This window comes from Conger conger, chromosome 14 (genome assembly GCF_963514075.1).
Source record: "Conger conger chromosome 14, fConCon1.1, whole genome shotgun sequence".
Lineage (NCBI taxonomy): Eukaryota > Metazoa > Chordata > Actinopteri > Anguilliformes > Congridae > Conger > Conger conger.
In genome coordinates, this window is record NC_083773.1 from 40,128,232 (window position 1) to 40,151,573 (window position 23,342).

General features: G+C 42.5%; 1 protein-coding gene across 2 annotated transcripts in view; it reads right to left on the reverse strand.

Annotated features, from left to right (window-relative positions):
* LOC133110188 (cadherin-22-like) overlaps positions 1 to 23,342 on the reverse strand; it is a 299,036-nt gene that overhangs the window by 229,490 nt on the left and 46,204 nt on the right. Inside the window, exon 2 of one of the 2 annotated variants that reach the window (XM_061220105.1) lies at positions 363 to 459. The gene's annotated coding sequence lies outside the window, so the exon portion shown is untranslated. Of the gene's footprint in view, positions 1 to 357; positions 460 to 23,342 lie in introns of both variants that reach the window. The other variant, XM_061220104.1, reaches the window with a different exon arrangement.

The window sequence follows — 23,342 nt, forward strand, 5'->3', positions numbered from 1 at the left end:
TCTGAAACACTGCATTAAGTAAGACGGTTTCTCATTCTTCTTTAAAGTTTGAGAAATGTTTGCCGTTATTAGCAGTAGAGGTTACGATATGAAATGCCAGTTTGTCCTCCTTCTTGTTAAGGTGTAACATGCTCTTAAACTTGTTCCTAAATGAACATTGAAATGCTGATGTCACGCTAAGTGAAAACGAGTTTTGAAAAAGCCTTCCAAAAAACCTACTCCCCTTTTTTTTCAGTTAAGCATACACCTTATTCCGGAGGATTTTTGTCGTATGTATCCCACGCTGACTAAATTTAGTAATGTCTTTTCCAGAAAATTGTCAGTCTGTCAAAAAACAAGTTTAAAAAAAGGAGTCACCTGACCTCTTCTGGCCCCCGGCAACGTCAAGCTTCCTTTCCCGTACCCTGCGGCCCTTCTTTTTCCGTCTGCCTGTCGTCGACGATCTTCCTGCTCAGACGCCTGTCCCAGAAATAACAGAACCCGGTGAGCTTAATTGTTCCCAAAGTAAAACTGAATTAATTTCCAGGAGGTACATTAAATAGCAAGGTGGGGGCGAGGAAGGGGGGTGCAATTTGCTAATGGACCAGAGACAAATGTTGTCGGGGACACACTCCCCTACGGACAGAAGAAAAACACAGACAGGAAGAGCTACTGCCACTAAAATTGGGTTTTAAAAAAAAAAAGAGAAGAAGAAGAATCATTAAATGTCATTACTAAGGTGGGGGGAGGGGGGGGGGGGTTGGGAGCAGGCATCACTTTGTTCAGGAAGTGCATTCAATAACCCACAGACTTCATTTAATTACCGTTAGCCCAATTCCCCTGAAGGTACTGAACACAATCCCGGGAGACAGTTACACGTCTATTTAAACTCTTTTAATTACACTTTAACTGCACTCTAATCACACAAACTTTGTCCTGACAGCGTACTTACAAAGTGATACATCCCGGATCGCCCCCCGGCATACATAATACATGGAGCGGAGTGAGGAGGAGAGCCGGTGCTAACGCCGGCGTCAGGAGCGCGGAGCCGCGGACCTGCCCGCGATCCTTCTCCGCCCATTTTAACGCCGCGCTAATGGGCTCTTGGAAGGCTGCGTGAGAACACACGGACGCGTTTTCCTCGACAGACGGTCAGCCCGGCTCTTTACTGTCACGGACGGGCCCCGGTGGTTTTGGGTTTTGGGTTTTGGATCAGGACCGTGCCGTCGTTGACCGGCAGGCAGTCCCGCGGGGCGACCCACGAGGGAAGGGGGGGTTTCAGACATCTGGAACGACTCTTAGCACACGCACAGCCCCCCACCCCCGCCGGTTTGCAGCAAAGAGCGCTGATGATGAATACGATAAGGCGTTTCAAATCGGTATAAAAAAAAGGGTGAAATGTTGTTTCGCTTCTGTGATGAAAGCAGACCTGGGTCGAATACATAATACGTATTTCTATGCTTTACTGACTTTGTCTGGTGTACTGGAACATAAAAAATACTCCAAAAAAAAAGTCCAAACCCCACCTTTTGGTCCTCTTGGTTGGCTCATTTGCACCAGGCAAGATCAATCAAGCACAGAAAAGTAGTTCACGCAAATCAATTACATATTTGACCCAGGTGTGGATAAAACATACTTGTTTGAATAATTTGCTTAATTTCAGCATTATTTCAAATACATGCTTCATATCAGTACAATTGAATAGATAAGCACTTAATAATCCAGTACTGTTTGATAATGATACTAAATGGTGGCATTTGTGCTGAAATAGTGGCCGTCTCATTTGACTCATACTGCTCTGATGTTTTATTAATTTCCAAGATGAATAACTCCTTAGATTCTGAAAAAAATTTTTTTTTTCAAGAATGTAACCTTTGAAAAACAGCTATGGTAGAGATTCATTCTTTCTTTTTTCATTTATTTTTTGTATCTGGGGATGTCTGCCCAACCGCTTAATTGGACCGTTCCCCCACGGTTGTCTGGCGTTATAACCTTCGGTCAGTTGAGACGCACTCCAGAGGTATTCTGACCAAAGTCAGAGAAACTCTCAACAGACCAAGGCCCTGACTGTATGGGTACTGTAAGACTTAGCCGCACAACATTGCCTGTAGACTGCAAAGGATATAGCAGTCCACTGATACTGGAATGTGACAATTCTCACACATTTTTTAAAAAGTACAGTATTAAAAGTACAATTGGTAATTTTGGACTTCTAACGGTCAAGAGAGGAACTGCAGCAACAAATACCCTTAAAACCACAACAATGCTTATCCCTCCCCCTTCTCTGTAAATGTGCTGACATTGAGCCCCCTCCCACCACGCCATTGGCTGCGGCAATAGGAACCAATTCTAAAACTGAATTTACTATAAACACAGGCAGAGGGTGAATCAACACGTCAGTGAGCCTTTTTCAATGACAGGAAGGGATTTACAATGGTCTTGTAACAATGTTTTAACAGAAAAATCTGACCTATTAACTGCAGAACACTTAGGACGGTTAAAATCCAGACAGAATCGAAACGGCGAACCTCACAGCCCTTCAATGCGCACTCCCATCACGCAAATCACACGCCCTCGCCCGTGCAGGCTAAAACGCAGCAAACAAACTGTTTGCCTAATAAACGGTAAGTTATGATTTAATTAGGTCAACATTAAATGGAGTCTCGAGAATCTTCAATAGGCACATGCGTCTTGCCAGAATGGATTGGCCCACCCGGTCATTTAGTGATCCTTATCACCGCGTAATTACACTCTGACTGGGAACAAATTACTAATGTTCAATAGCCCAATAACACGCTGTTGAAAGAAGACTTGTCTGGTTAATCTATTTCTATATCTGAGTTCCAGAATACTCGTCTCGAAAAAATTTACTCGTTTTATTATAAGCAGGACGTGGTGACAAATCACTGTAGTATATCTCCCTCTCCCTTCAGGAGGTAAATTGAGTATGTCTCTTTGGTTGCAATAGTAATTTTCGGCTAAATAAAACCAATATTTAAAAGAAAATGTATGTATGTGTATATACAGTGAGGTCCATCATTTCTGGGATAAATATTATTTCTTTCCATGATTTGGCACCGTAATTAATAGATTCACTAATTTCACTGTAGAAAATAATATCCTGCCATTTTGAGATCGGAATAAATACAGCGGTTTCATTTAAAATCAGAAAATGAATGCATTTCATTTTAAAATTCAATTTTGCAAAGATATATACAATTTTCTTGACAGTCAATTAAACACATTTAGTTCATAAAAAAATAATTTGAAACAAAAATGATGGGTATTAACATTTCCCTCATTATTTATGCATTCATGAATTTATTTATTCATAGAATACACCCTTTTTTCACCCATTTCTGGGCACACACACCATTCACTCACGCACGCACTCATACCTAGGGGCAATTCAGATTCTCCAATTAGCATAACTTTCATGTCCTTAGACTTTGGGAGGAAACCGGAGTACCCTGAGGAAACCCTTATAGACACGGGGAGAACATGTAAACTCCACACAGAAAGGCCCGTCCTTCATTCAAACCCGGGACCTTACACATTGCCCGATGCTGCGTATGACTGGAAGAGCGAGCTTCCAACAACCAGACAAAGGGCATTGCTGTGCAGAGTTTTACTTTCGCGAGCAAACGATCCGTTTACTGGTGTATGCGATCGACAACATATCCCAGCTGCAGACATTACGAGGCTGACATTCCAATTGCCGCTCGTCAAAAACAAGCAACAGAGAGAATAGAGAGGCAGGCCCAAATACAACAAAACAGAGAACGAGACGAGGCCCTCACACCGTCGGGAACAGGTGGAGTCACGCGACGTTCCCAGGGGATTCCGCGCCAAGCCCGGCGGCGTTCCGAGCGCACGGCACCGAGCGCGGGTGATCAAACTTCTCCCGGCAGGAACGCGATACCTCCGCGAACAGCAGACAGCAGCCCTCTGATTCCTCCAGCAATGCGTCAGGGCTGAACAGCCAGACGCGCTTAAAGGCTTAATGAAGTTAGCCTCTGCCTGTCTTACTACAAAAACCGGGAGGGAATTTCACAACGCCCATCAGTCGATTACAAAGCGTTCGACCGCGCACCTTTCCCCACTGAGCGCGTGCGGTGTCGGAATCTCATCTCGGCTACGCAAGCCCCGGCGGATTTGTAAGTCTTCAAACAACGGCGGGAAGATCAATAGCAGAAAAATACCTACATGTATCTTAAAGCGCCGCGCGGAACCTGGCCCGCTGTGAAGATTTTAACCCGCTCAGTGTTCACGGCATATGCTTTTCTGAAGCTGTCGTTTTTTTTGGGGGGTTTTTTCAGTTTAAAGTGCTGTAATGGAAATGTTTCAAAGTTGAGAGGATCATTGGGGGTTGGAGTGTCCTGAGAGAAAATTTAGACATAGAACAAAAGACTGGGCAGGATTCTGTTGGGCAGAAAAAGCAAGCTACCCTGCAAAAATAAAATGAAAAATAAAATAAACAGCTAGGTTTTGAAACAGCTGGTATATGGTTGACCAGTTCAGACCAGCTCCCAACTCAACATTGCTTAGCTGGTTGACCAGTTCAGACCAGCTCCCAGCTCAACATAGTCATGTTTTGAAACAGCTCAGCCAAGCTACCAGCACTAGCTGGTTGACGAGGTCATAGCCAGCTAAACCAGCTTCATGACCAGCTTGGCCTTGCTGGTTGACCAGCTCATACCCAGCTAGACCAGCTTGTGGCCAGCTGGCATAGCTGGAATTTACAGCACAACATTCGAACACACCATTGTAGTCCAGTCAGGTACTGTTGACATAAAATAGTAAATGCAGAACTTCGCTGTGTAATCATTTTCAGACCCAAAACCAGAACATTTCAGAACCCGCATCAACCAAGAGTTAAGATGGCAGCCGGAAAACCATGAACGAACAGGGGAATAAAGTATGCAACAAACCTCAGCCCCCCTTTAAAAGGAAGAACAGAGAGAGAAACAAGCAAGGTGAATCAGATCGTTACAGTGTAACAGACAGTTCTGTTTTATGACCCCTTTCAACAAGCTACTACATTCTTCTTAAACGAGACAACAAGCCCTTTGAAAACAGTAGTTCCTCGTTTCTTGTCTTATTTATAAAGAAATCAATCTCTGTACAAAGCAATCAATGGCTGTCTTGAAGTTCACTTCAGTTCACATCAACTAGGAACAAGCCTTTCCCAAAATTAATTAACCCAACGATTTACAATTTTCTTTACAAAACTTTTTAAATTAAAGTTTTAGAACCTTTTTCAAGTTTTCAACACTATTATTATCATCATCATCATCACCATCACCATCATCATCAATCTGGTTCCTAGACAGAAGTGAAGTCAGCTTTCCTTTGAACCCAGACTGATGCTCTTCACCTGACACAATCCTCCATTTTAAAAATGCAGAGCACCAAGCTTCCAAGAAAGACATTATTAATACATCTCAACTGTGCCATTTTTTCACTCCCTGAAAGACAGCACTGCAACCCATCTACGTTAACAGTTAACCACAAGCCGAAGGCAGATAGTGCTCGTCTCGCGCTGAGTTGAAATAAAAACCAAAATATTCAGCCATATAAAAGGAAAAAAAAAATTTTGCTCAAGATTTAAAGATTCAGCTGTCCACAGGTTGAGTGCACCCATACATCACAGCTACAGTATGTGCTTATGTATCCCTATGTCCTATCCCCAATCCTTGTGTAGCCCCCTGTAAAATACGCTTGAAATGCTTGAAACATAGCTTGAGCTGGTCAGAGCTGGTCAACCAGCTACCAGCGGTTTCAAAACCTAGCTTGTTACTTACATTTTTCTTCAGCAGGGAGGTGCATTGAACCGATTTCAACACAATCTCAGACTGTTCTGTCGGACGCATTTCCTCACGCAGGGCGGTAAGAAAGTGCCACGGGAGACAGGAGTAGCAGGGACACCTCTCAGCTCAAAAGTGAATATGTGGCTCAACCCAGCGGTAAAATAGAGAGCGCCAAAGGGCTGTCTTCACAGAGGGGACTCTTTCCACGGAAGTTAAAGCCAGCAGTTTTTGGGCTCATACCAATCGCTTGTTTTTCTCCTCTTTTTTCTTTTACTTGCTCCTGACTCGGGAATCGAAGTAGAAGTTAGGCACCCCAAATCCTTCCTTTGAGCAAGGAAACGTAAACACTTGCTTTGCGGTAATAGTTTTTCGGAAAGCCTGACGTATAACCGATCGACCTGTGGATCCACCTCCCCCCATCTGCCACATCTGGGTTCGAACTGACGTCTGAAGGAGCGAGGACATTCCATTTGCCTAATTCAGGTTCTCTCGATTTCCCCGTCTTTACTTCTTTTTATTGCCACTTTACCTGGCCTCTCCGGATAGGTGGAGCCAGGAGGAGAACAAAATGGCAAGAAAAAAGCGATTGGAATGAGCCCATTGTTTTTTGGGTTTTTTTTCCGTCGTTCCAAAATTCAGAAGAGATAAGGTGGGTGGAGGGAAGCCGCCATCTGCAGCCTAACTTCAAAGACGGGCTGAGACGATGGCGGGCAATGCGGAATAGGTCAACAGCCAGATCTCTTAATCTGAACAGACCGCGGTGGCCTTTGGGTACGATCATCTGTACAAAAATGATAGGGGTGCACCCCCTCCCCTTCTCCCCTCCTCTGAGGGCAGTGTACGGGTTTACAATTACGCTGCAAAAACTGTCTGTCTTAACAAGCCTTTTTTGCCTCGTAATAAGACTTGAGACTTCATTTATTTCTCTCTTAACTACAAAGTACACTTTTTTATTTTCGGTCCTGATATCCATAAGAGGTTTGTGTGGTTTTAAGTGTGAAAAACGATCTCTCATTCTCCAACGCACATTTTCTTCGGACGGATTCTGCAGAATTATTTTGGGACTGTGCAGTTCAATACTTTCGCACTGTTTTTATAACACCTTCAACTGCTTTATAATCCACATTGCAAGGGAAATGTAGTTATCCACAATATAAGACCTTTAAGTTACTGTTCGCGAGACAAGTGAAACGCACTTTTATTCCATTTGCAAATCTTGAAATGAGTCAAAACCGCCTCACCTCGTTGGCAATATTTTAGTGGTATTTAGCAACAAAAAAAAGTAAAAGAAATAAGATTTTATGTCTGAGTATAAGTGAGTGAAATGCTTGTTGAGATTGACTTATTTTTTGCTTGTGGCTGTGTAGCGGATCAGTGTGAAATGACAGTGATGAGCTTTAATGCCTGCTGAGGTGTGGGTTTGGGAAGCTCTCTGCGGTGGAGGATAAGTGGGCTCAGTCTCGCCATTGTCAGCACTACCCACCCACTCAAAGCCTCCAGTGTGCAAAAATCAGTACCACTTTACAAAATTTTACATGAATTGGCATGAGCAAATCTAGTATACTAACTACTGTAACTAAGTACTGAAAACTTCAGCTGGTCAGCTTTGTTTATGCATTTCTACATCATTAATTCATGTTAACAACCACATTAGTTAATGTCCATTCATTTTGGAATGGAAAAACAGTTATGTACTCTGTTAATATATAACAAATGTATTTAATTATTTACAAGCATCCCCATTAGCTGACGCTTTAACAAACAGCTAGTCTTCCTGACAACATAATAAAATGTATCCTATGTTTGCTAATGTATAAATACTCATGTAACTAAAACATGAGTTAGTAGTTAGTGTGATTAGTAGTAGTTTCATTAACTAATAGAAATAAAAGTTAATTTCAATTAATTCATGTGAAAAACTGCATTAGTTAATGTTGATTCATGTAACCTTATTGTAAAATGTGACGAAAATTCTGGTACTGGAGCCGTCTCCCACCATAGCAGTGATCCAAGTCCACAAACCTACAAGCCCAGTTTAAATATCGGGCGAAACGGTGAAACAATGCAGTATTTTCACCGTCTGAGACAAGCACTGACTAAATGAGCTGGCCTCTCCCCCCAGAGCTAATGGATAGGATGAGTTTCAGGAAGTGAGTCATTGTTATCAGTAAGAGTTCCTGGACTGCATTAAATCAGGCACCCCTGGACGACTGCAAGTTCCTGTTTCCCTTCCCGTTCATTAGGGAAGTGTGCGTTTGATCCTTAATTAACACGACAAAGCTTGCGCAACAACATTAGCGCCGTTTAACCGAAAAAGCATTCACGTCCTTTTTGAATATCTTTCCTGCAACGTGTGAGAAATTCTCCATGAATTACCTATTTTTAGGCCAAAAAAAAATCATGCTGAAGATGATCACAGATCATTGGAGATTTTATGGAAACTCATTAGCCTTCACGGGGGGCCTCCAGAAACAGTGCTTGCTCTCACACTTTCCTCGGCATGTTCTTCGCCCTGATGAATGCGAACCAGTGCACAGATCACATGACCTGGGCCCAATCCAGTTGGACTGAATCCCAGGAAGGGAGGGAGGGAGGGAGGTGCTGTCCCCAGAGTTTAGCTGCCTTCAGCCTCTTCCTCCTCTGGGAGGTCTCTCTGCTTGCAGGTCGCTGGGGCTCACACACAGGAGGAATATCTCTTTAATGCCTTCTATTTCCACATCACGTAAAGATTACATATGGGGGAGAGAACACACAGGCATGTGTGTATGTGTGTGTGTGTGTGTGTGTGTGTGTGTGTAGACCGTCAGCTTTAATATAATTTACATCCATTACATGAGCTATGTAAGAATTGCATCACTTTTCATACATACCCCCCCATTTTAGGAGGCCAATAGTATTTGGACAAATTAACATACTCATTAATAATCATATTTATTTATAGTTGATTTCGGTTGCGAATCCTATGCATTCAATGCCTGGATGTGATGGGGAGCGGTGGATCAATAGGTTGATCATTTATGTCACCCGATCTGGGAAAAATACTTCCACAAAGGATGCACTTGTGTCTGTGTTTCCTTGCTCAAGAAGCCTTTTGGGGCCTCCTGGCTCCTAGCTCCGAGCCTCCTGGCTCCTTCATGGAGCATTTAACAGGTTCTTAAAGATGGCGGATCGATTCCTGGTTCCGTCGTGGATGAAATAAGTGATTGGAATGAGCCGTTGGAACGGTGCTCCTGCTGCGAAGTGAAGACCCGATCTGGCAGGATCCATTTCATGGGGTACACCTGCTCCTTAACATCAATTGCCTGCTCCTGCAAACAGCAAATTATGTTGCAGCAACTCAATGAAAAGCATGGAGACGAGAGGGTCAGCTGTTGTTTGACAAAATGTTGTAACTGGCAAGATGTTTGACCTAAGCAACTTTGACCAGGGTTTGATGATTGGTGCCAGATGTGGTGGTTCCAGCATCTCAGAAACAGCTGCCCTCCTGTCATTTTCACACACTAAAGTCTCTGGAGTTTACAGAGAACAGTATGTCGCGATACACAAAAAAACATCCAGTGAGCAACATTTCTGTGGCTGAAAACACCTTGTTAATGAGAGAGCTCGGGGGGAAATGGGAAGTCTCATTCAAGCGGACAGAAAGGCCACAAATGCTGAAATAACAGCCGTTTACAACAGTAGTGTACAAAAGGCCAACACACAATAGTGAGCACTGAAGTGCTCAATTCAAGAGCTTTTCAAGAGATTTTTCAAGAGATTTTTTTTTGTACCTCTGTTTTTACTCCTTCTAGGATGCGTCATTCGAGTAAAGGCTTTTTAAAGTAATTCTGCAACATCTTCCAGAGTGCCTTGGACCAGAGTCAACTGAATAAGAATAATTCATATTTGCAAACTTCTGTATTGTCCACGGTTTGTTTAGTCACACAACATCACACTTTGAGCATTTTTGGTTCCCCAACAGTCAGCTAAGAACAGGAAGATCGGGCTCCAGTTGACCCTGTATTTGATGCACTTTGTGTAATTCAGGTTATATGTCGGCAGTTGGAGATATGGGAAAATGCCTGACTTTGTGTCAAACCATTGTTTGAGTGGTATATTGCATTTAAGATTTATCTCCACATTAAATACACAGTAAGAAGTATAAAAGGTTTTATTTAGACTACAAATAATTATCACACCTTTGAACAAAACAGCCTGAGATTTTGTGTTTTAATGCTATACTATAAAGAGTATCCAAGCCATTGTGGATGGACCACGTTAAATAAATAATAGTGAATAACAAACTGAATGAATTACGAGTGAATGGATGTTTTTACACCAAAGTGTCCTAATTACAAGAATTTACACCAGTGAGCCACTTGTGTACATTTGATTAAGATTTACAACTGCAGCGTCTTGGACAAGATCAATACAGAATTCAATCCAGCGATCACTCAGTTCTAGGAGAGTTCAGCTCTGTAAATAAAGATCACTGCAACCACCTCTGCAGTACTTTTTATACAAGTCAGTATTTTATACCTTGGGAAAGTCAGGGATCAGTGTAAATGCTAACACTTCACAATAAGGTCACATGAACTGGCATCAACGGATGTAGTTGTTGACATGAATTAATGATTTATAAATCCATTAGTTAAGCATGAAATGTACTTTTCGTTAGTTAATGTATTTCTTAACCCCTAACTAATGTATTAGTTACATTAATATTTATACAAAAGCAAACCATAGGATAAACGTATAACTAGTTAACATTAACAGATACGTTAACTGGTTCACTCATTCCAATATGAATTGGCATGAACTAATGTAATTGTTAGCATGTATTAATGAAGCTGAACAGCTGAACAGCTTAACTTTTCAGTAGATAGATAGTTAGCAATTACATTACTTCATGCCAATTCATAGAAACTTATTGTAAAGTGTTACTGAGTGCATAAATAGGGGAACTGTATAAAATGGCCGCCATTATTGGTAGCAAAACTGGTATGGCTCATGAGTGATGAATGCATCCCTCTATGCGTCTGTGTGTGACATGTCGTGACATGTCGTGACATGCCCCTGGGTCTCGGCATCACACTGGCCTCCAGTGCGATATTTCAGCGTCAGCTAAATAACAAATTACTATTAAAAAAGCAGAACAATTAGCCAAAAGTATGATCAGGAAACAAATGACTGCATTGAGGATACGTAGTTAACCAAATTGAACATCTTGCACTCGTGCCTGAACTTACATGCGTTTTCAGCTTAATGTTGTACATGGCAGGAGGCTATTAACTACCATGGAAAGGAAATAAATAAAGGCAACCGCATATCTTCTACAGTGAATGAGCAAATTCTATTCTTTAAGCCTGTGCTGTCAAGTTGGAGACCTTGGCTTGTTTGACTCTTTGGAGGATATATTTCTTCATTAATGTGTTCTGGCAGTTTCCGTAGCCAGGCCCTGTGTACGTATTAGTAAGGTCTGTTATGACTGGGTAAGGGCTCAGGTAATTGGGTCAGGTTATTGTTGCAGTTTTGTTCTGATGCCACCGCATTTGTAAGCCGCAGTCAAGAACCGAGCCACTCAACTTGAATAAGCGCTTTTTTTCCCCCCACTCTTTTCAATTTTCTCCTTTTTCATTTATATAAAAAAAAAAATGATTTGATTGTATTCTGTTTTCTGAATGTTAGATCCTCCAAATGTTAGTCCAATGCCTCTATAATAGCGGAGGCGGTCGTGAAAGAATGAAGGAGGTGAGGCAGTCATGAATGAATGAGTGACTGAGTCTCAGGTTCAACAATTATCAGAAGTGTTCCATAATTATATCTAAACTCAGCGAGCCTTTTATTAGGTATTTATTAGACTTATTTTGTTGACGTATTAAGTCTTTTGCTGCTGCCTTAGAGGTGTGATGCGTTGTGTGTTCAGAGATGCTCTTCTGCATACCACTGTTGTAATGTGTGGTTATTTGTGTTACTGTCACTTTCCTGTCAGCTTTGACCAGTTTGGCCCTTCTCCTCTGACATCTCTCATTATAAATGCGTTTCTGCCCACAGGACTGCTTCTGCTTCCTTTTTCTCTGTTTTTCGCACCATTCTCTGCAAACTCTAGGGACTGTGGTGAATATCCCAGGAGATCAGCAGTTTCTGAGATACTCTAACCACCCTGTCTGGCACCAGCAATCATTCCATTCCACTTAGATGACATTTTTTCCACAATTCCAACATTTGTTCTGAAAAACAGCTGAACCTCGTGCTGCCACACGATTGGTTAATTAAATATTTGCATTAACAAGCTGGTGTACAGGTCTACCTAATGAAGTGATCATTGAGTGTACAGCGCTGTCTATATTCTTTATACCACGCCGGTACTACATTGAAATAATTATGAAAAAATAATAATAATAAAAGATGTGGAGTTTGACTCAAATCCGAAGAGGCGGCCATCCACAAAATCCAATTTTATTTGTCTGATGATGAATCAAAAGAAATAAATCAAAGAAATTATTACAATTGAATATTAAAGGGCAGAGCGATGATTAGAGCATGACCTAGAAAATCCAGGAAATTTGAGACGCTCACTTTTCGGAAGAGTTGATTTATTCTCGAGCCTTTCTTCAAAAGTGGAAGAGCCATTAGAAAGGATTGAAACGGGGGGGGGGGGGACCTGCGGACGCAGCTACTTTCTCCGAGACCGGCGGGAGAGCTCCACACAAGTGCCAAAGCAAAGCTTTTCCAGGGCAAAGCCCTCCTTCTCCACTGTAAGCGACTTCAAACGCGGGGCTGGAAAACAAAAAACCTCCTCATCAATCCGCCGGTTCTTATCCAGCGCGCCCTCCAACCGAGTGCTGTCTCGAAACACTCCGAGGAGACGCCGCGGGCCTGGCCGGAGAGGAGTAAAACTCACCCCAAGAGACGTCCTCGCGGGTATCCATGCATCCTGTACACTTAAGGGAAAACAAAATGGCCCCGACCACAAATCCGTGCTGTATGTTTAATCAGCGTATCGAAAACAAAGGCTAAGGCGGACGCAGAAGGCCAAGGGATTTGTGGGCTTTTCGTGAAAATAATTTTCATTTTAAACTTCAGCACAGAGCACAATGTGAAAGGACAGGAAGCAAAAGCCTTATTTTAAACAAGAAATGCTGTATGAAAGGGCAAATAACAAATACTGTCCCAAGCACAGTGCATCCTATCCCTGATCTCGTACGTTATGATTTATTCAAATAGTGACCGTACGCTCAGACACCCACACACACACACTCACTCACACAACAATATTTTCCATCATAAACAGTTGGCCCAAAAACCACAGACCCTTACTAGGTGTGAAAAGGTAAGCAAGATTTCCTCCAGGAGGAGTGATCTATAAATCTACTTTCTCAGTGCATCGATTGCAATTCCTGTGATGCAACTCTGTAGACGTATAAACATTTTTTTAAATCAATTGTGACTCCAATCTGCCAAGATTAAAACATATCGCTGATACTAGAAAATGACTACAGTTTTTTTTTACAGCTACAGTGGGCTCAAAAATTATTGGCACCCCTGACAGAAAATTCTAAACAATACTCAAATAAATTCTAAACAATATATTTATAGACAAACTCGAAACACCAACATGTGATAAATATTGTGCTATATTAATGTTTCAATGGAACCAACAAAAATCATTTACTGATTTAATAAAAAATCAATTTCCTCCAAATCAGTGTTTCACAATTATTGGCACCCTTAAAGATTATTGTAAATAACACCTACTTTACATCACTTCCTGTTTCACTAGGGTATAAAAATGAGGTAACACACATGCAATATCCCTTTGTCATCCAACATCATAAAGAAAACAAAAGAATTGGCAGTTCAAAAGAGTCAGATGGTTGTAGACCTTCATAAACGTGGTAATGCAAGAAAATGCACAAACGAATCGAAAACCTGTGGGCTGAGTTGAAGAGGTTGATAAGCACAAACCAAAGAACGTGAAGGATCTTGAAAGGATATGCAAAGAGGAATGGTCCAAAATCCCTCCAAATGTGTTCCTTAATCTTGTCAAAAATTACAGGAAGAGACTCCATGCTGTTGCACTAACACTAAGTACTAGGTGAAGGGTGCCAATAATTCTGAAACCTTGATTTTGTTGAAATTTATTTTTTATTAAATGATTGTTATGATTTTGTTTTTTTCCATTGAAACATTAATAAAGTACAGTATTTGGCACATGTTGGTGTATTACCTTTCTCTATAATTATATTCTTCTTTTTTTTTAAGTCTTGTTTGTGCATTGCTGGTGAGGGGTGCCAATAATTCTTGAGCCCACAGTATATTTTCAGTGCATATTTAATGCGCTGACTATTCTAACCAGGCTTGGAGATTCATCTTGCCCTCTGGCATTCATAGAGCCGGTAAAAAAAATAAGAATGTGTTAATGTGAATTACTAGCCTGCCAGGAGAGTGATAAGAACTTTACTCCAGTGTGTTATGGAGGACTGTCTCAGTCTGTCTTCTATTTCCTGCTAGCCCCAGACATATCCCACAGAGGCAGTTGAGAAAGAACAGCATTGTTTACTGTGCCATAGGTTTCTGCACCAATGTGCCGCCCACATCTCCAGCACCCTTTGGCTATTCCTGTCACTTTCGTCTAAATAAATACATGTGGATATTAATTTTCAGCAAAATGGCCTAGTTAATGTTTGCTGATAACTTGCCAAACTGTTTTAAAATAGAAGCGAACACTTCTAAATGATGTTCTTCCTCGGGGTCAAATCCAGCTAAGACCATCTTAAAATTACAAGCTACCAGCTGTTTCAAAGTATAGCTTAAGCTGGGAAAACTATGTTGAGTATGGAGCTGGTCTGAACTGGTCAACCAGCGACTAGCTGTTTCAAAACCTAGCTTGAGCTGTTTTCTTCAGCAGGGATTTCCTGTATTAGAGGCTCCATGTGGCCCAATAGCAGACACCATTTTAATCTCACTGAGTTTCCCAGCTCTTTCATAACTGTGCTTTAATGAAAGCTTCGCCACTTTACAAGAAGCAAAACTGAGCTAATATAATGAACTATAAAAACACAATCACATCAGTGTGTGACAGGGAGCTGAACTGGTTGGTTCTCAGACTCTGAAAACATCCTTTGGCTTTATCAAGAAACTCCAGCACACAGGCTTCTTGTTTTTATTAAAACGGCACGGCTAGTCCACTAGGCGAAATCACAGAGTGGAGAAAGGCTGTTCCATACCTTGTGTGCATGCACAGTAGAAGGTGTAATTTATCTTATGCCATTTGAATTAGGAAGCAATTAGCTAGAGTTTAGAGTTCGTAAACACAAGCAAGGAAGTTGGACACACAACTGTTTCTTTGTTGCTGTATTGTAGCTTTCCTGACCTGTTCAGTAGTTTGTTCTAATGACCTTAAGTTGTTCATCATTTTGGATAAAAGTGGCTGCTAAATAAAAAGTAATGTTATGTCATGAGAAAGAGAGTGATAAAGACACAAATACTCGTTTTGTGCATCTCTTCTTTCCTCCTGGGAGCAGTGAGTGCAGCTGCCATCGGTCCGACAGCAAACACCTTCACCCCTCTGACACCTCTTACCTGACTGACTAAAGAGCATCGAGGGCCAGGCTGCTGAACCTCCTGCCTGGGCACTGGAGCGCCAGGGAGCCCCCGCAGTGAGTGAGTGTGTGAGTGTGTGTGTGTCTGTGTGAGTGTGAGAGTGTGTGTGTGAGTGTGAGAGAGTGTGTGTATCTGTGTGAGTGTGAGAGAGTGTGTGTGTGAGTGTGTGAGTGTGAGAGTGTGAGTATGCATGTGTGAGTGTGGGCGTGTGAGTGTTTGTGTGAGTGTGTGTGTGTGTCTGTGTGAGTGTGAGAGAGTGTGTGTGTGAGTGTGTGTGTGTGTGAGAGTGTGTGTGTGTGTGTGTGTGTGTGAGTGTGTGTGTGTGTGTGTGAGTGTGTGAGAGTGTGAGTATGCATGTGTGAGTGTGGGCGTGTGAGTGTTTGTGTGAGTGTGTGTGTGTCTGTGTGAGTGTGGGTGTGTGAGTGTGTGTGTGAGAGTGTGTGTGTGTGTGTGTGTGTGTGTGTGAGTGTGTGTGTGTGTGTGTGAGTGTGTGAGAGTGTGAGTATGCATGTGTGAGTGTGGGCGTGTGAGTGTTTGTGTGAGTGTGTGTGTGTCTGTGTGCGTGTGGGCGTGTGAGTGTTTGTAGGGTGCCCAGCCCATCCAAAGCTCCAATCCCTCGATCCAATTTACTGTACCATGGTCATTCGGCAATGCCCTGGTCTCAACCAAGAGGCTTTTTTCCCTCTCTCTTTATTTCTCCCTCTCTCTCTCTGTCCCCCTCCCTCTCTCTCCCTCTCATGCACGGACAATGATGTGATATTAAATGAAGTGAATACAATTATTTGTACAATTTCTTTAAGAGCATGTAATTGGATATGTTAATTAGTTAGTACAACAGCGGTCGCTGCAATCATCTGTTGCCACAAAGGCTTTTATAGATAAACACAGTCAAATAGCATATCAAAATCTGATTCCAAAACACTCTGACAATTTGCCAAAGCTGAAAGTAAGCCTTTTGTTTTGTGGTCACAGAATTCAAAGCTTTCTTTCTTCGGGGCGACAGGGACTATGAAAACAGTACGAGAAGCTTTGGTTTTTTCGCGAAAAAGCTTGTGCCACTTTAAACCTCAGAGAGCAAAACGGCAGCAGGAGTTTGATTTCGCTTCACCATGAATAGTTCATCGGCTGTCGTGAAGCCAGAAGACGCCTTTTGGAAAAGCGCAGCCCTGCAAGGCTATTAGTGTCAGTCTGAATGTTGTTGAAATCTATGGCTGCAAAAACCTTCAAAAATCACGTCTGAGTAATTGCCGATGTAATCGCCCCGTCGGCTCCCGGGCCATGTGTGGGGAACACCTGCGTTCCATTCCATATGTTTCAACGTCATTAAAAATGAATTAAGCTGAAATTATTAACAGAACGTGACGCTAATACCCCGGTTTAGAGAGAACCAGACAATGTGAGTAAATAGGGGAGAGCAGTCAAAACATCTTTATTTTGTTTATTCTCTTGACGGAAAAACAGCTAGTTTGTAGTGAAAGTCGACTGCAGGTCGCCCTGTCTACATAGCTGATCTCTCTATGAGGTATTATGTGTGTATAATTAAGGTTTAAAGAGGTTTACCACCCTCTACAGTGGTATCATTTACAGTACACAGCTCAGTGGGGATAAGATCTGATCAGTCACATTGATTTACACCGATTTACTGTTACGTTATGCACGAAATAGCTATGAATAGCATTACGAATGGCAGGAATTCAATGCAAGGGTGTTCATTCATTTGTCAGATGAGTGTTCCTGTTCTGTAATGCACAGTGGCAAACCTAAAAAAAAGGTTACATTTGTTGCAGTAGCATTTGGAAATGCTGAAAATTGTGGACACCTGGTCTCCGAAACATAACAAGTTGGTCAAATTAAGACCCTTTTAAAAGGCCCTTGTAGTCCTCAAATCCAAGTGTCTCAAGATTCACTGCTGTGCTACCCACAGAGCAATCCAGCTGAAGTGCACTCACTCACACATACACCAATCACTGCATCAGACCTGGGTCAAATACGCAATTGTTCTGGATTGAAATTATTTTCTACGCTTTACTGAGCTTCTCTCCTGTATTGGACCTGGTGTATTCTGGTCCTCCTGGTTGGCTCAATTGCACCAGGTAGGATCAGACACACGTCTTCAAGCTGCACCTCTCCCCACCCCTCCCTACCTCCCTGCAATCTCTAATTAATTGGTGGTGGTTGTTTTTTCAGTTCTCAGTAGGGTGTCACTACTTGTGTTTACTAGGATGGTATAATTTCGTATAACTATGTATGCTGTTTATTGTTGGATTGCAAGTGTAAATCATTCGTTGTGCGTTGTGCTATATACAACAGTTTTTCGATATATTTCATTGTCAGATCAATCAAAGAGGCCCTAGTTCTTATCTTTGTTGTACTCTTAGCACTTGAAATTGTACTTCCCGTCTTTCAGCACACTCGTCCCTGGTTATGGGCATGCACTTTGTTGTACATCACTTTGGATAAGAGTGTCTGCCAAATGCCAATAATGTAATGTAATCAATCAATCACGCAAAAGTTGAAATCCAAAACAATGACATATTTGACCCAGGTCTGCACTGTCTTATACCCAGCATGCCTTGCAGTACTAAACACAGCAAGCACCAATGGGACGACAAGTACATCTTACCGAATACATAAAATAAAAACGAATTTGCAATGCGGGATAAAGGGCCTTACTGGAGGGCCCAACAGCCGTGCGGATTTCATCGTGTGCACAGCAACTTGAACCACCAGTCCTCCGGGTCCCAGTCAAGCACCTCAGCTGCTAGGCTACAGGCCGGCCCACAGGCTGAAGGCTAGTTGCCTGGTCTGAAGTGCAGAACGATTAAAACCAGTGGAAACTCTAGGAGTCCCGGCCCGCCTTCCAGACCGATCCCATTCTCCCGTCAACTGACAGACATTCGCTGGCATGTTTTAGGTGCAGGGGAGGATGTTAAGATACCCAGATTGTGTCGAAATCTCAAAGGGATAATTGAAGTAAAGGCACAAAAGCAGGCAACGATAAGCTCGATGCCTCTTACGGAGGGATTCAAAAGGCCTTTGTGAGGAAGCGCTGTGCTCTAAACACCCCGACTGCAGATTTCAGCGGAGATAAAGGCCCCAGGAGACAACAACGCTTCCCGTTCAGACAACTCCACCACCTGCCAGCTGCACCGCAGAAGCTCCAGGAAATTAGACGCTTCACTCGCAAGCGATAACAAAAGTACAACCGCTCCCGCTAAAAAGTGAGATTTGTATTGTTTTACATAGAAAGAGACTGTCATCGTATTCAACCGCGTGTGTGTGTACGACCGCCCGGTCCACGGGCGTCGTCCCGTGCGAGCGCTCTCCGTCGACCGCCTCGCAACCGGAATGAGAAGAAACGGGACGTGGAGAAAGAAGCGCTCTCGTAAACGAGCTCGCTTTCGAGGTGCCGGGGAAATCTGATTTGAATTCCGAACATTGGCGCAGACAGCCGGAAGCTTCTGGAAGCACCCGCGAGACGTCGGAGACGGATGCAGGTGATGAGGAGTGACGTGGATGAAGAGTCTCAGCGTTTATGAGCATAATTGGACCGGCGTGTGGTGCATGCCGCGATATCTAAATGTGAAATTTTAACAAGAGCGTTAGCAGGGGCTTGACTGGATCTATGCAGAAGCCAAAGCACATCACACTAAACCCAAAGTCATAGAAAATAATTAGTGTCACCGTTCTCTGACAGGTAGCCCAACAATCCAGCACATCCTGTGCCAACAGCACTGGGGACCGGTTATAGGACTGTACTAACTGATTGTAATACATTTTTCAGCTCCAGACCACGATTGGTGCAGTGATCACCCGTCCTTAACAGCGATGCATGATTAAACGCTAGTATTCTTTCCCCCTTCATAAACAGTTTGGGGGAGTCCAGAAAACACCAAAGTGTACTCGCTGAACCACGCATACCAAAAGTAGCTTCAGTTCGGAAGCACATTTTTTTCTGCGCTCGTTTGGTCAAGTTGCATTAAGTCAAAGTTAAAGGCACATGTTCACTCAATCCAGACCCAAGGGGCTTCCTTTAAGGACAGAACTGTAGTCTGAAATAAGAAGTGCCAGCACTATCACATATGCTTTCCCACTGCACATTGGATTTACTCCGGGGTTTCACTTAAACCTGGTGTTCTCTCTGAGCTTGTGAAACAGCATGCTTTAATTTTAAAGCACTCGAACACCAACAGAAAGAGCACACTTAAAGTTCATACCCTTTTGATTGATGGCAGGAGAACCTGACATGCTAGTCACATAATCCACTCATTAATGGTGGTGGAGCTTCTTCCTGTATTCAGTCTCTGTCAGATCTAAATACAGTGATGCTCTGATCAGAGATTTGCACATAGATTGCAGTCCTTTGGATATTGGCCAGGGTTTATAAAGCTAACAGGATGTAAGAATATATCTTTGAAACACGGGCAATTAATTAGCTGATGCTGCAACAGACTTGGTATGAATCTGAATTTCTTCTCTTTACCACCTTTTATGAAGATGTCAAATTTAAGGTAACTGTTTGACTCTTTAAGATAACATGGCAGACTAGTCTGTGGTCTGTTGGTCTGTGAAATAGCTAAAAAAAGATTTTTTTATAAATTCCAATTGTTAGAATGCCAAGTTGCCAAGTTGGGGACACTACAATTTTCCTCCAGGTTGTTGGATGGGTAATGGGAAATAATGTCTCACATTGCTGCAGATCACAGAACAAACTCGGTTAACAGGTTACATGTAATCGATTAACCGACTAAAAATCGATTTTTAGAACTCTCATAATAGGTTATACAAGCTTGCTCGAGCACAACCAATACAATAAAAGTCGGTATAGGCACGTTACTTTGATGTTACTGCACAACAGTGGCAACATTTCAGGAAAAAACATGGCCCAAAAGGGCTCAAAAAATGATTTACGGAATTTAAGGTTGCACAAAAGACAACGTCTGTGGCAGTGTATCACCGGTAATACTTCCAAACTCTGAGTATTTTGAAGGCATGACACTGACAAGGGGTGACTGCATAAAATGGCAACTCTAAACAACAACACCAAGATATTTAGCAATAGGCTACTCGCTAAACAACAGATATTGTAACACTACCTGAGAAACGGCACAAAACTACATCGGCTACCTGTAGACAGAATTGCGGGCTAATATGTGACTGAAAAACAAGATCTTGCGCGATGGGATCAAGAAAGTTGAATCGCACTTGTGGTTAACTTGCCTACTTCACTGCCTTTTTGAATTGGTGGCACTGCAATCATGTTAATTTGGCAGCCCTCCAATTGAAAATACAATAATTCTGTTTAAAAGTTTTAAAGATTAAACATTGCAAATACTATTGCAATACAAACTGAATTCCTACTGCCAGTAATTTCTGGCCATTTAGCAGAAGGAAAGGGAATCAGTCCCTACTCCCCAGCTAGACCACTCCGGTCTGCCAGCTCTGGTCGCCTTATGGTTCCCTCACTACGAGCACCTGATGGTAAAGCTGCACGTACATGCCTGTTTTCCGTTCTGGTTCCTCAGTGGTGGAATGACTTGCCTACCACTGTCAGGACGGCAGAATCCCTCCCCCTATTTCGACACAGACTAAAAACAGACCTTTTCAAACTGTATCTTTGTCCTCCCTCATGATTCTTCCCCCCCCCCCACTCCCCCTTTCCAATATCCCTGTCTAACCAAAAAAAAAGAAAAAAAGGGGACTTACGATGACAATTTTTTGTTTAGAACAGTACTTGTGTACATGTACATGTGTATTTTACTAGTTAGGGATGTGATGCTTTAATTTGTGGAAGAATATATGCACTTGTAAATTGCTTGGGATTAAAAGCGTCTGCCAAATGACTAAAATGTAAATGTAAAATGGAAGGAAAGGTCATGCTTATGTGATAAGGAGGTAGTAGTAGTAGTAGCAGTAGTAGTAGCAGCAGCTGCAGCAGTATTAGCAGCAGTAGTAGTAGCAGCAGCTGTAGCAACAGCAGCAGTAGCAGAAGTAGTAGTAGCCGTGGTAGTAGTATCAGCAGAAGCAGCAGCAGTTTTAGTAGCAACAGCAGTGGTATTAGCAGTAGCAGCAGTAGCAGTAGTAGTAGAACCAGTAGTTCTATCAGTAATGGTGGAAGTAAAAGTAGCAAGAGAAACAGTCGTAGCAGCAGTAGTAGTAGTAGTAGCAGCAGCAGCAGCAGCAGCAGCAGCAGCAGCAGCAGTAGTAGTAGTGGTAGTAACAGTAGTAGTAGTAGCAGGAATATTAGTAGTAGTAGTAGTAGTAATAGTAGTAGCAGCAGTAATATTAGTAGTAGCAGCAGCAGTAGTAGTAGTAGTAGTAGTAGTAGTAGTAGTAGCAGCAGCAGCAGTAGTAGTAGTAGTAGTAGTAGTAGCAGCAGTAGTAGCAGCAGTAGTAGTAGTAGCAGCAGCAGTAGTAGCAGTAGCAGCAGCAGCAGTAGCAGCAGCAGTAGTAGCAGCAGCAGTAGTAGCAGTAGCAGTAGCAGCAGTAGTAGTAGTAGCAGCAGTAGTAGCAGCAGCAGCAGTAGTAGTAGCAGTAGTAGTAGTAGTAGTAGTAGTAGCAGCAGCAGCAGTAGTAGTAGCAGTAGTAGTAGTAGTAGTAGTAGTAGCAGCAGCAGCAGTAGTAGTAACAGTAGTAGTAGTAGTGGTAGTAGCAGCAGCAGCAGTAGTAGTAGTAGTAGCAGCAGCAGCAGTAGTAGTAGCAGTAGCAGCAGTAGTAGTAGTAGCAGTGGTAGTAGTAGCAGTAGTAGTAGTAGTAGCAGCAGCAGCAGCAGCAGCAGCAGCAGCAGCAGTAGCAGAAGGCACAGTGGATGTTGTAGCAGTAAGCATGGTGAATTAGTAATAATGAATGTACTGGTACCAACAGTTGCAGTATAAATAAATGCCTTAAGGGATACAGTCCACTGCAGTTCAGGAATTATGAAATGATTAATTGTGAAAAACATTTCTGTCCTCTGGCAGTGGGTATGTTACAGAGCTCTGTATGGGTCGTCATGGCAATGGCATATTTCAAAATGTGTCTTTAACTTTGACTCAGTCAAGACGAGTGTGTCTTATTCAAGCTTTACCAAAATGAACTTTCAAAACCGGAGTCTGAGAAGAATAAATAACACCTTTCATTTAAATCGAAGTCAAAGTAAAGAACGCATGATTGAATACAGGCACAAGTGTGCTCCAGGTTTCTGAGCTTTGTTTGATCCCTAAAAGATAAAGGATTAGACAAAGTGGTTCTTTTCAAAATGGCTGTTATTGTTTGTGTACAGTAGATCAGATAAGCAGAACTTTTTCAGTACAAAACTGACAAGCAATGCAACCCCTTTTCTGACCCTTTTTCCTCATACTATTGAGATTATGTGGATCGGTAAGGGGAGGCGGAACCAAACAAGCAAACGGGCCCTTTGCGAATCACCAATGAGACGACCTATCTGTCGATCTGTGAAGTAAAAATGGCATTATTCATGCGGCGCTTTAGAAAAATGTGAAAATAAGAAGAAGGTGAGATGGAGGGGCAAAATTCCGGCGTCCATTTTAATGCTCCGGTTATTGATTCTCCATTTGGGACGCCTTGCCGGTTTTGCAACCCGTCCTGCTTTTGCTGTGGAGGGGGTCCCAGATCGGAAGAGTTTGGCCACAGTGCCCTGGCCCTTCACCCCTCCACGCAAGGGCTGCACGTTATATTGTATATGTCATCTTTATATAAACATGTGCGATAAACGCATCGCAAAAGACTGCTTGAACTGCGATGAATAGCTGTTATTTAAATCGATTTGTTCAATAAAAAATGAATAGCATTTTTCTATTCTGTGGACAAAGGGCAATTTGTTGTCTGGGATCTATAATGAGTTTATTTATGGGGCAGCCGGTAGGATAGTGGTTACGGTACAGGACTGGGACATGCAAGGTCAGTGGTCCGATCCCCAGTGTAGCCACAATAAGATCCGCACAGCCGTTAGGCCCTTGAGCACAGGCC